At 35.3% G+C, this 13,048-nt stretch overlaps 1 protein-coding gene across 3 annotated transcripts in view; it reads left to right on the forward strand.

Moving 5' to 3' along the window:
* LOC148874154 (PPR repeat protein) overlaps positions 1-12,083 on the forward strand; it is a 63,820-nt gene extending 51,737 nt beyond the window's left edge. For 2 of the 3 annotated variants that reach the window (XM_088978128.1, XM_088978205.1), the window contains exon 7: positions 3,512-6,439. The gene's annotated coding sequence lies outside the window, so the exon portion shown is untranslated. Of the gene's footprint in view, positions 1-3,511; positions 6,440-10,589; positions 10,675-10,751; positions 11,062-11,377; positions 11,675-11,838 lie in introns of those variants that run through there. The other variant, XM_088978047.1, reaches the window with a different exon arrangement.
* The last annotated feature ends 965 nt before the right edge of the window (positions 12,084-13,048 follow it).

A 13,048-nucleotide genomic window follows, 5' to 3' on the forward strand; every position in this document is an offset into this window, starting at 1 on the left:
AGGTACTTTATCCTTTTTATTGATGACTATTCGCGTTACACTTGGATTTATCTCATGAAATCTAGGGATGAAGTACCAACTATTGTGCAAAAGATTCATGAATTCATTCTTACCCAGTTTAACACCCGGATCAAAATATTCCATTATGATAATGCTAAGGAGTATTTTGAGAAAACCCTCTTAGCCTATCTTGAAACTTTTGGGTTATTCATCAAAGTTCTTGTTCCTACACTCCACAACAAAATGGAGTGGCGGAAAGGAAGAACCGACATGTGGTTCAAGTTGCCAGATCCCTTATTTTTTCATCCCATGTTCCTATAAAATTTTGGAGAGATGTTGTCCTTACTGCTACCTTTTTGATTAACCATATGCCTTCCCAGGTTCTTGGCTTCAAAACCCCCTTTAGCTTTTTCTTTCTAAATGATGATCTCTTCTCTTTTCTTCTTTGTGTTTTTGGGTGCACTTGCTATGTGCATGTTCATAGCCATCAAAGGCACAAATTTGAACCTAAGGTTCGTAAATGTGTTTTTCTGGGATATAACCCCACAGAAGGGATATTGCTGTTTTGATCTAGTTAATGGCACTTGTTTTGTATCTCGTGATGTCACATTTGTTGAGTCTACTCCTTCCTTTAGTATTCCTTCTGAGGGGGAGAAATCTGAGGAACCCTTTGCTAGTCTCCAACAGTTCCTCTTCCTGTTCCCTTTTAGTCATCTCATGAGGTATCTACTTCTCCCATCGAGCCTACCTCCATTATTCCTATTCCTCCTCCACCTCATCCTCCTGTAATTCCTCCTCATCCTATTCTTCAAAGGTGGTACCAAAGGCACATATTCAAACATGGACAAGTTGTTTCCACTCCTACAAAAGAGCCAATTGCTCCTCCCATCATTATTGAGGTAACAGGTCAACCTTCCTTTGACCCATCTACATCTTTCCCAAACATTGATCTTCCTATTGTATCTCCAAACACCTAACTTATAACCTTTTATCTCCTACCTATTACTCTTTTCTTGCTTTTGTTTCTTCCCATGTGATACCCAAGTTTGTACCAGAAGTCTTATCTAAACCTGAATGGAGGGATGCTATGATGGCTGAACTGGATGCTTTGCATAAGAACCATACCTGGGATATTGTTGACTTGCCTGAAGGGAAAGTGGGTTGTAAATGGGTATTTGCCATTACATATCATTTTGATGGCTTTGTTGAGAGGTTTAAGGCCAGGTTGGTTGCTAAAGGCTATACTCAGATGTATGGTATTGACTATCTTGAGACATTTGCTCATGTGGCTAAGATGACCTCAGTCCTGGTTTTGTTATTTATGGTTGCTACTTTTGATTGGTTTCTCCACCAGTTTGATGTTAAAAATGCCTTCTTGAATGGCGATCTACATGAAGAGGTCTATATGTTTGCCTCCATGGGTGTATGGAAGGGAAATGCAGGGGAAGGTGTGTAAACTGCAGAAATCTCTTTACACTCTCAAACAGTCTCCTCAGGCTTGGTTTGAGAGGTTCAAGGCTGCTCTTGTCTCATTTGGTTACACACAAGCTCAATCGGATCATACATTGTTCTTGAAAAGAAGTGGCTCTCTGGTGACCTTTTTGATAGTCTATGTTGATGATATTGTGGTCACAGGTAATGATACCCAAGAGGTCAGTAAACTCAAAAGATTTCTTAACTTTGAATTTGAGATCAAGGATTTAGGAGATCTCCTATATTTTTTGGGCATTGAAGTTGCTAGATCTGAAGATGGTATCTTCATTTCTCAGTGTAAATATGTCCTTGACCTCCTTGCTAAGACTGGAAAACTTGGTGTTAAACCAGCCTCCACTCTTATTGATCCCAATCACAAGCTTTTTGCTATAGATGGTGAACTTTTATTTGATAAAGGAGTGTTTCAGAGACTACTTGGGAAGTTGTTATACCTTTGCATGACTCGGCTGGACATTTTTTATGCAGTGAGTGTTATTAGTCAATTTATGCATTCTCCTAGAGATAGTCATTTAGCTGCTGCAGAAAGAGTTCTGTATTACTTGAAAGGTACTCCAGGGAAAGGTATGCTATTTGCCAAACATGGACACATGAAGTTGGAAACATACATTGATGCTGATTGGGCAGGATGTATTGATGATAGGAGATCCACCTTAGGTTATTGTGCTTTGTGGCAGGGAATATTGTTTCATGAAGGAATAAGAAATAGTCTGTAGTTGCCAGATCCTCTGTTGAAGCCGAATATAGGGCTATGGCACATGATGTGTTAGAGTTATTGTGGCTACGTTCCCTTTTAGAAGAATTGGGAGTTGACTATGAGAAGCCAATGATGCTCTACCGTGACAACCAAGCAGCTATCAGTATTGCACATAATCTTGTTCAACATGATATAACTAAGCACATTGAGGTTGATTGACATTTTATACGGGAAAGAGTTTCCTCAGGAGAAGCTTGTTTGCCATTCATCACCTCTGAAGAGCAACTGGCTGATATTTTGACCAAGGGAGTTCCGAGAGGGAAGCTGACACACTATATAAGCAAGCTGGGCATGATTGACATCTATGCTCATCTTGAGGGGGAATGTAAAGAGATTGGGCTGTGAATGGGCCCTAGTATCTTTTCTTGGGCCTATTATTTCTTTTGCTAGTTCTCTTTATGTTATTGCCTAGCTGGCCGCCCACTTAAGGGTATACTTGTAATTATGTTCATATTGAAGTTTAGTAAAAGGATTAGAGGAGGGAAGAGATGTTTGAACTCTTCTTCTTCTTCCTTCTCTTTTCTCCATCTTCTTTCTCTTGCATTGCTGTTCTCTTATTTTCTTTCTCTTTTCTCTCTAATTTTTCCCAAGTTTACATCAGATTTAGAGGACTGATTTACATCTCAGACCTTGATATTTTGTTATACTATTAATTCAAATATATCTTACCTTCTCAAAAACAGTATACTTCATAAGTAATATTGAACCTTTTAAATTCCATTTTTTAATATTAATTTTCCTGAAAAAAGTGGTTTATTTTGGCCACATGTCATGGGTTTTGGGATCAAATTATCCCTGTTAATAGTGGATCATAAGAGCAAACTATGGGGCCATTTTGGGATCCAGATCAACTTGCCACGTGAAAGATGCCTTGGTTGTTCAGTCTAATTAATTAAATGTCCTGACTAGAAGACCTGTTCCCGTTAATTGTCTTGTGTTGCAGATACACTTCAAGCCCAAATTTTATAAAAGGCTGTGTTTGGTTTGATAGAAATAAGAGAAGCCAAACACAGTATTAGAGTCAGAGCCCAGAGGTTCTTAAATCACATTGTAGATTTGATAAACAACATATTTCCTAAATATTTAGTTGGTTGTTTGTGTATCTATATGTTTTTGACATGGGTAGTGTGTTTATTTTTTATATCTATATGTTTTTGACATGGGTAGTGTATTTATTTTTCCTAAATATTAAGTTGTTTGTGTATCTATTGTAGATTTGGTTGTGTTTATTTTTTATCTTTCTGTAATTAGTACATGTATCAGATATTTGCAGGAAAAGTAACTATTTTTCACATAGTGTGTTCATTACCATGGTGTAATGGTAAAATCTTGCGCTGCCAAGTCTGAGAAGCAGGTTTCTGTGCCACTTCATGCAAAAAATTCCAGAGGTTACAACTGTATCCAGTTTACCTGTCCCAAGACCTCAGATAGCTAGGACCAACTTTGGGTAATGGACTTTTTTCCGTTTAATTTTCCAATTTTTCCTCAACTCAATTCAGCCTTAAATCCTTAATCTTCATTTTGGGTTGGTTGCACAAATCCTATCCCGCTATTTTGCTCTATCAAGAACCATGTTTCCTGTCAAATTACTGGTCCTTTGTTCTCAATCACTTCAGATTATGTTTTCTTTGGTTTCCCCTTTGCTCTTTGGACCCTTGCATCAATATACATTATCCGAAGAATAGGCATAACAAAATCATATCAGTTGTCTACTAAGGGAAGAACAGACATGCATGTTTGTATAGTTGTAATATACATGAACATATTAGTACCAAAAAATATACATGAACATACAAGCATTAGTTAAAGGCTCACCCAATGTTGGTTCCAGTGGGAGGGCTAGATTGGAAAAGGTCCTAACTTTTTGGTCTTCTTTTTGCAATATATGTTAACATACAAGCAAAATAAAAAAATATTGAATCATTTTGGTTTCAAATATGATTTCATTTCACTTTTTATAAACCTTTGAGTTTTATATTTATAGCTAAGTTTTGAATTTTTTTTATTGCTTATATGTTTTGAATTTCAATATTCGTTTTATGAGACACTATTTATTTTTGTGCTTAACTTTTGAAAATTATTGTTTAAGCTATATCTTATTTTTTGAGACCAAGAAAATCTATCAATTTAACTTTTGTTTTTGATGGCTTAATTCATCTTGGATAGCTCTTACAGCATGGGAACCTTGTTAGTCTATCTTGGTTCTTGCCTTTCAGCAACCAACCAAAATATTATGGACATACTATATTTAAACATCATGACATCTTTAGTTGTATTACCTAATCTTTTAACTACCAACTCTGAACTTATCCCAAGGTGGCTCAATTCAAATGTTACATTTATCATGTATTCTTTGAAAAATCTATTTATAATTTTATATTTTTTTCCACAAAATATGCCACACACTTTGATCAGCTATAGATAGATAAGCTACCAATTTAAGTCTCCCAGCTCTGCTAGTATACTATTAAAAGTATGAATAGGAGTATGAAACTTTGTTCAACCAGAAGACCCCTATTTTTGAATTTGGTTCTCTAATTATTAGGGTAGAAAATGTAATTTGGCTAACTGCTTTTAACCTTATTTAATTCCTTTATAATTAAGGTATTAGTTTCCATCATCTTTCATCTAATATTATTCTTGATTAAAATTCCCATCTTTTGATCTGACTAATTATATGAGCAGAAAATGTAATTTGAGCTATTTTTTAGCTCTTCAATTCCTTCTCACGAACTCATATATTTAAGTTATTAACTCCCATTCTCTCTCATTTACTTCTGTATTTAAGAAAGTTTTTCACTAACAAATTCTCTCTTTTTTTTTTTTTTTATTGCTTTAAATTAATTGTGCCGTTAGATCTATATCCAATAGTTTTAACAGTATAAAAACCAAGTTTAACATCATAATTCAACCAAGTTAAAATGGGTCAATCCTTGATGCATTAGTTAAATATTAAAACTTTTAAAATGGAACCAAATTATATCTATATATATATAAATTTGTTTTTATTGTTATTAGAATTGAACTTCAAAATTTAGAACTGGTCCAAAAATGAAATTGTTTCCTATTTCGTGGTGGGTCAACAATTCAACATTTCCAAATGTGGCAGCCCTTGATAGAATTAAATAATAAAAATAAGCAAGAAAGATAAAGACAAAAAGATACAAAAATGGATAAATTTTGTAGAAATCATTTGGGCATATCTCTGCTGTCATATATTTATTGTATTAAACAAAAATATGATAAATAAGAATTTTTATACACAACTAAAAATTTTAGAAAAATATTATTACTATCATTAAGTTGCCATGTGCAATGCACGCCCACACTTACTACGTCCGTGTAAATAATACTAGTTTGTGGCTTTGGACGTGGAAAGTTTAAAATAGTGGAGTATCTTGTGTTTTGAAGTTTGATTGGTCGTGAATACACAAATTGTGACTGGTTCTTGCCTTGTTGGTTAGTCAACTTAGTCTTTGTTACAATGGTACTCTATTTTGAGTTTTCACCTGAAAAGAAAAAAAAAAAAAAAAAAAAAGAATGAAGAAGGAACCGTATCAAATGTAAACTCAAAACTCTGTTTTCAACTTCTATTTCTACTAGAAACTCAAAAGAGGAAGAAGAATTGTGATTCAGGCTGTTGTTATGGCCTAGGCTCCAGTTCTCTAAGAAAACCTATGCACCAGAATCGGAAAAGTGAAGAAGATAAAGAAAGGAAAAACTATCACCTTGGTTGCTTGTCAAAAGTCTCAAAACTTCAAGAAGTTTTCAATGGAGGAATGGAGGTCGAGTCATTTCTTCAGTTCTGAATAGTGAAGAAGAGAATAGGGAAGTTGCTAATCACAACAAAACAAACTTCTTTCTGTTCAATCACCCAAGTCCCTAATAAGTAGTGTCAATATAGCCTATAGTGACAAATTTAAAAATCCATTACTAGTTTAGATCTATAGGCTGCATTTGGAATCAGTGTAAAACGTCATCAATGTAAAATTACATAGATAACGTTTTATATTAAACTGTGAAAGTGACTTGCTTTTTGAAAAACGTAATGGGTGAAAGAGTGTAAAGTTTTACATTGATAAAATTGATGTAGTATTTACATTGATTCTTGATGTAAAACTTTATGATTGATGAAGTTTTACATTGATTCACAATATAAAACTCCATTTCATCCAAATGCACATAAAGCTAAATTAGAGTGGAGTTTTACATTGAATTTACATTGATTCTTAATTCACACCATTTCCAAACGCGGCCATAGTGATGATTAAATGTCACTATAGATTTATGCAATAGTGGCGTCTACATTTGTCACTATAGATTCCTATAATAGTGACTCACAACATGCATTCACTATAGATATGTATAGTGATGATGGCTTTATTTATTGCAAATAACAAATATATCAACTGATATATCCGTCACTATAGATATATATAGTGATGGTTTTATTCGATATTAACAACAAATATAACAACGAATATATCCATCACTATAAATGTTTATAATGACAAATTTATCTATTATTATATTAGATTTTAAATATTTATTGTGCCCGTTTGGTTCATCGCTATATTAGGCCACGAGTCTTTATCGTGATGAGTTCATCACTATATCTATGGTCATGAATATCCTTTTCAAAGTTTTTAAGGATTTTCCATGTATCACATAGGTCCTCACTAAGGTTTTCGAACCACCGTTGATTTGGATGGTTGGACCGTTTGGCCCAAGAACTATCTAGGCAACCGGTTTCGTTTAGCCCAAACCCGGTTTTGGAAAAAATTGTTGAAAAAGTCAACAATCCATTGATCCGGGTAGTAGAACCGCTGACTTATTGACCCGTTCAACGGTTTTTGACTGTTTTTTATTTTTAATTATTTTTTATCTTTTCAATTTGTTTGTTAGAATGGTCCATCCATTCGAACCAGAGGGTCGGACTGTCGACCTAGAAACTGGTGGCCATAACGGTTCCGTTTCCGAATCATTTTTTAAAACGTTGGTCCTCGATACTATATAAGCAAGTTGTTCATGTCACATAGCATCTTCGCAAGTTCTTATTGTGATCGTTAAAAGAGATATGTTTTCTTTATTTTCTTCACTATTGAATCTCTGTTGAGCATCGAGTGTTGGTAATCGTTTGAAAGAATTGCTTCAGAGGAACAACAGCCTTACGTCTGTATTTAATGCAGTTACAATATTCTCTCATTTCTTTCTTTTTAGTTGCTCTTAGAAAGTAAATTTAAAAATCTCTTATATTTATAAATAATTGCTGTTGATATTTCATTGCTGTTTGCATGTTGTAAAAATGGGGAAGACATGTTCAGATATATTGGGGGTTTCATGACACCCGTTTAGACAAACGAGTGAAGAAGACGATTATTAGGTCATGGTTTACCCCTTTACACCAAACCCATATTGATCACGGGTCATTATATTCCTGACTGTGAGTTATTACTTTTTTGACCCAGATTGTGACCCATCCCCCTTAACTAGTTTCTATAGATTGAATGTATAAAACAAAGTTAGCATAGTGCCCTTATTTTCCTACGATTATATAATTAAAAAGATTAATTGAATAATAAGATAATTATTTAACTAATTAAATAATTAAGTTAGTAATATAATAAAAATTATAGATAAAAAATAATATGAATTAATAAAAAGTATTTTATTAATTTTTTTTTACCAATGCAAGTTTTATTTAAAAATAGTTAATATAAATTAATACATGTTTATTAATAAAACAATAAAAAAGTAAGAAAACTTTAGTTTCAAAATTAAATCTTATAATTTGATATCCATTTAAATTTCATTAAAAAAATAAAACGATATTGCAAATTTGTTGATAATTAAAAAATTAAGAAAATTAATAGTTTTGAACTTAATTATTAATTATTTAAAAATCCCCTGGTCCATTTAAAAATAACAAAAATTAATACTAAATAAAAATTTAATAAAAGTTAAAACAATTTAATGAAAAATAAAAACTAATGCAATTAGGAATGTCACAATGCTCCTTAGGGTGCAACCGGGTGGGTTGGGTCGGGTTGAGGGTCAACCCAAGCCTAACCCTAACTCTCAAACCTCGATCTTAGGCTTTATCCAACTCAAGGTTAAGCCCAAGTTTACGAGCCAAGGCCAAACCCGAGCTTAACCCAACATCTCGTTTGGGTTTCGCTTGGGCATGTTGAGCTTTATAGTATGTGGAGAAGCATTATTGTATTAGTTACCTTTTTTATTTACTGGTTATTAGTCTTTCTAGGCTTGCTTTAGCTATTATTGTCTGTTAAGGAGTGTTTTGGGTGGTAGGGGCATAGATGTCATTGTAGATCTTTTGTGATAGAAGCATATTAATATTAAATCTTCCTTTATCTTCCCATTATTCCCATTCTTCAAAACTGATTTGATCTACTCCCTTTATCTTCCCATTATTCTTCTCTTCTCTTCCTTTCTTCTTTCTTCTAGTTTTTCTTTTTATTTTTCCTTTCTTTTCTTGCTGAAACTGCACCAGCCATCTTGGTATTTGAGCAAGGTTTAAGGCTTGCTAGGGTTCCCATGTAGGCTTCTTCCAGCCGGCTACATGAGGGTTTATTAGGGCTGGATATTTCAGTCTGCATTGCCTGATTCTTTGAGGTTTGTTGGAGAAATTTTTGCTGCCCATGATCTGTAACCTTGGAGATCACTAATAACTAGCAAGAATTAGTGTTCTTTGGATTAGATTAAGGTTTAGGGGTTAAATCTTCAATTGGTACTGGCGCTCAGTGGTTTCTAAGTAGAGAATAGTTCTTTTCTGAGATTGATAGCCTGTAAAAAGTAATTGGGATGTTCTGGAAGGAGCGATTGAATCTTTTGGGTTTTCTCCCTAGGCTGGTTCTTGGGTTTCTACTGAGAACATGTGAGTTCTAGTTTTTTGACTTATCCGATTTACTTATACTATTCTGATTTCACTATCGGAATGTTAAGAGAGTATCCTGTAATTTATACTGGATTACTACATAAGCTCCGTTTTAGTCACCTTCTTAAGGATTTGTGAGGTCTTGGTGGTGTGATTAGTATGGAGACAATTGAGGAGCCAAAATCCTTTGGATATGGATCTATGGGGTTTGGGAGTATGTTAGATAATACTTTTATGATTACTGCTATTACGTTTGATGTCACAAATTACCTGGAATGGACCCAATCATCTATGATGGCTATTAGGGGATGGGGGAAGTTTGGATGTAACTGGAGACATTAAGAAACCAACAAAGGAAGACTTATGCTAAATGGGTTTAGGAAAACTATCTAGTGATGACTTGGTTGTGCAATTCTGTACAACCACATAGTAGGAGAAATTACTTATGGAGGAAGACTACTAAGGAAATCTGGTAGAATATAAAGGAAATCTACTCACAACCCCTAAATGTTACTATGGCATATGAGTTGAAAAGTGAAGTGAATAACCTTAACCATGGGGAGAAACCTATATTAGTTTACTTCTCTACATTAAAATCTCTATGGCTCGAGATTGATCCCTTGGAGACTATTGAATGGGAAAGCCAAAAGGATCCAACAACATATAGGAAGTTGGTTAAAACAAAGAGGGTGTTTGAATTTTTTGCTAGATAAAATTCAGATTATTATATTGTAAGGCAACACTTAATCATTAGGGATAGTGTCACTTTGTCTTAATCTTATTCACTAATACATAATGAAGAGAGTAGAAGATAAGTTATTGTTACAAATCCCACCCATGGAATCAGCCTTGGTAGTAGTGAAATTAAAACTTGTTGGTGATAAGGAGAGGGGAATGAAAAGGGAAGACAAGAGGGATGTGGTGTGTGATTATTGTAAGAAGCTAAAGCACACTATAGACACTTGTTTGAAGCTGTATCCTCATCTTATTCTTTTAAGGCTCAAGCATAAGAAGGGGAATGCCAATGCAGTAGTTACTACTGATTGTGCATCTTCCTCTGCTACAAAATCCACATCACTAGATGTATTAGTTGTAGTTAGAGCTACCATAACTTAGAGTGTGAAGTTGGAGCCTCAAGATCATCTCAGCCATAAGCTGCTGCATCTACTACTACTCAAGTACAAGAGCTACTATCTATCATGCTTATTAGAGTATATCCACTATACCCAGTTGTGTATATCCTTAGGACTCCATCCTTAGGATAACAATTATCCTTAGAGGTTTAGGATAATTGTTATCCTAATGAGATCTGTTTGTTATCTAAGACTATCTAAGATAGAGTTTCCTCTTTGTACAACTCTTCTATTATAAATACATTTTAAGGCCAATGACCAATTCATCGTGCCCAAACATTATTTGTGTTCTCTGATTTTAACTTGGTATCAGAGCTCTGTCGATCCCATGGCTTCCAGCGGCTTTAGTTTTGCGTCGTAACAATCAGCAGACGCGTCAGCCTCTAGCAACACAACAGGTTTGAATTCAGTTCCCCATAGTGGGATTCATTATCTTCCCATCAAGCTCACTAATGATAACTACCTGCTTTGGAAGGCGTAGTTGCTGCCAATTCTCTACACCAACAGACTGATGGAGTATGTAGATGGTTCTATCGTTGCACCTCCTTAGTATATACCAGATCCGACAGATGGAAGTGGGATGATTCTCAATCCTGTGCATATAGAGTGGTTTGAGAAAGATCAGCTGGTCTTATCCTGGATCATTGCGTCGCTCACTGAGAACGTATTCGCTCAAGTTGTAGGACATCGATCTTCTCGTGATATATGGAATGCTCTGGCTAAATCTTCTGCAAAATTACTCACGGTCCAATTCAGAAGACAACTTCAAGGTCTCAAAAAAGGAGGTATGTCTATTTCTGAATATGTTTGAAAAGCTAAGTCCATAGTCGATAGCCTTGCAGGTGTTGTAGATCCGGTAAAGATGAGTGGTTTGATTCTTTATATATTGACTAGATTAGGATCCGAATATGAATATGTTGTTATTGCCATTACTAATAGATCCGATATATAGGACCTTGATATTGATGATGTTTTAGGCATTCTTCTTGGCCATGAGGGCTGGTTAGAAAAGAATGCTATCACAGTTGATTCACCCCCTACAGCCAATATGGCTAAATTTAAAAATAAAAATCAAAATAATAATCAGTACTCCCCTTCCAGGAACACTTGTGGGAGAGGCAAGGGGGTATGGTTCTTCTAAAAACCGCATGAATAATGGCGGTAGAGGACGTGGAAATGCAATTATCTGTTAGCTGTGCAATAAGCCTGGACATGGGGTGATTAAATGTTACCGGCGATATGATCTCAACTACAAGAATGAGGAGGCAGAACCAGCAGCTTACAACAACAATACTGATCTCTCTCAATATGCTTTCGATCCAACCTGATACTTGGACAGTGGTTCAACACATCACATGACGCCTGATGTTGATAATCTGTAAACTGGACCTGAATATGGTGGGTCAGATTTCATTAATTCTGCATACTACTATTCGTCAATTTTCTTTAAATAATATTTTTTTTATGTATCGGAGCTCTCCAAAAATATGTTATCTGTTTAGAAATTTGCTTGGGATGACAAATTATTTTTTGAATTTCATGGTAATTATTTTCTTATAAAGGATTATACGGGGAACATCCTGCTACGAGGAACTAGTAGAGACGGGTTGTATCAGTTTTTCGAGCGAGGTGATCAATACAAATCAGTCTTTTGCATTGATTGGCTAAAGTGCTTCTATTGATAATTGGCACAAATGTCTTGGGCATCCAACCATGCGAATTGTGAAGCAAGTTGTCACTCAGTTCTGTCTACTTTATGAAGGTCAATTTTGTTTCAGTTCTAATTTACTTTGTGAGTCCTGTTAAGTCACTAAGAGTCATAGGTTACCTCTTCCCTTGTCCCAATTTTATCTAATGCAGGGTTTTGATATTATGTAATTTCCATTGATGCTTATAGTAGATTTTCTTGGTTATTTCCGGTGCAACGGAAATTAGATGTTTTTGATGTATTTTTATCCTTTAAGTGTCATGTTGAAAATTTATTTAATACCAAACTCAAGGTTTTGCAATCTGATTGGGGTGGAGAATATTGAAAACTTTCTTCTTACCTGGACTCCATTGGCATTGCTCATTGATTCGCCTATCCTCGCACACATGAATAGAATGGTTGTGCTAAATGGAAACATTGTCATGTCATCGAAGCAATTTTGTCTCTACTGGCTTTCTCGTCGCTCCCCTTCTCCTTCTGGGTAGATGTCGCTCTTACATCAGTTTACCTAACTAATCGGATTCCTTTTGCTACTCTCCAGCACAAGTCTCCATATGAAGTTCTGTTCGGTTCCCCTCCAGATTACAAGTTCCTCAAAATTTTTGGGTGTGCTTGCTATCCACTACTTTGTCCGTACAATCGGCACAAGATTAATTTTCATTCCAAAAAATGCATCTTTCTTGGCTACAGCGACAAACACAAAGGGTATCGCTGTCTGCACCATGAATCTGGGAAAGAATACATCTCCAGACATGTTATCTTTGATGAACAACACTTCTCAGGATACTCTGTGACTGCTTACACCGAATCAGTTCAGCGAACTGGGTTTTATCTACAACTGTTGCCTACACCTCCAGCTGCACCTCCGACTTCCACTACAGTTTCCCCAGCTTTTGACTCACTATTATAGGATAATTCAGATCTTCCACCACCGACTGATATCCCTCACCATTTGGTAGCTTCCTGCACAAGTAGGACATTCCTGCTGTAACAGTCCTAGTTGCTTTTTAGCATTCTCGCCAGCATCCTATGGTCACTCGTTCCATGGATGGATCTCTTCCTCC

This window comes from Nelumbo lutea, chromosome 1, assembly GCF_056320005.1.
Source record: "Nelumbo lutea isolate HS-2025 chromosome 1, American lotus-T2T, whole genome shotgun sequence".
In the NCBI taxonomy this organism is placed as follows: Eukaryota; Viridiplantae; Streptophyta; class Magnoliopsida; order Proteales; family Nelumbonaceae; genus Nelumbo; species Nelumbo lutea.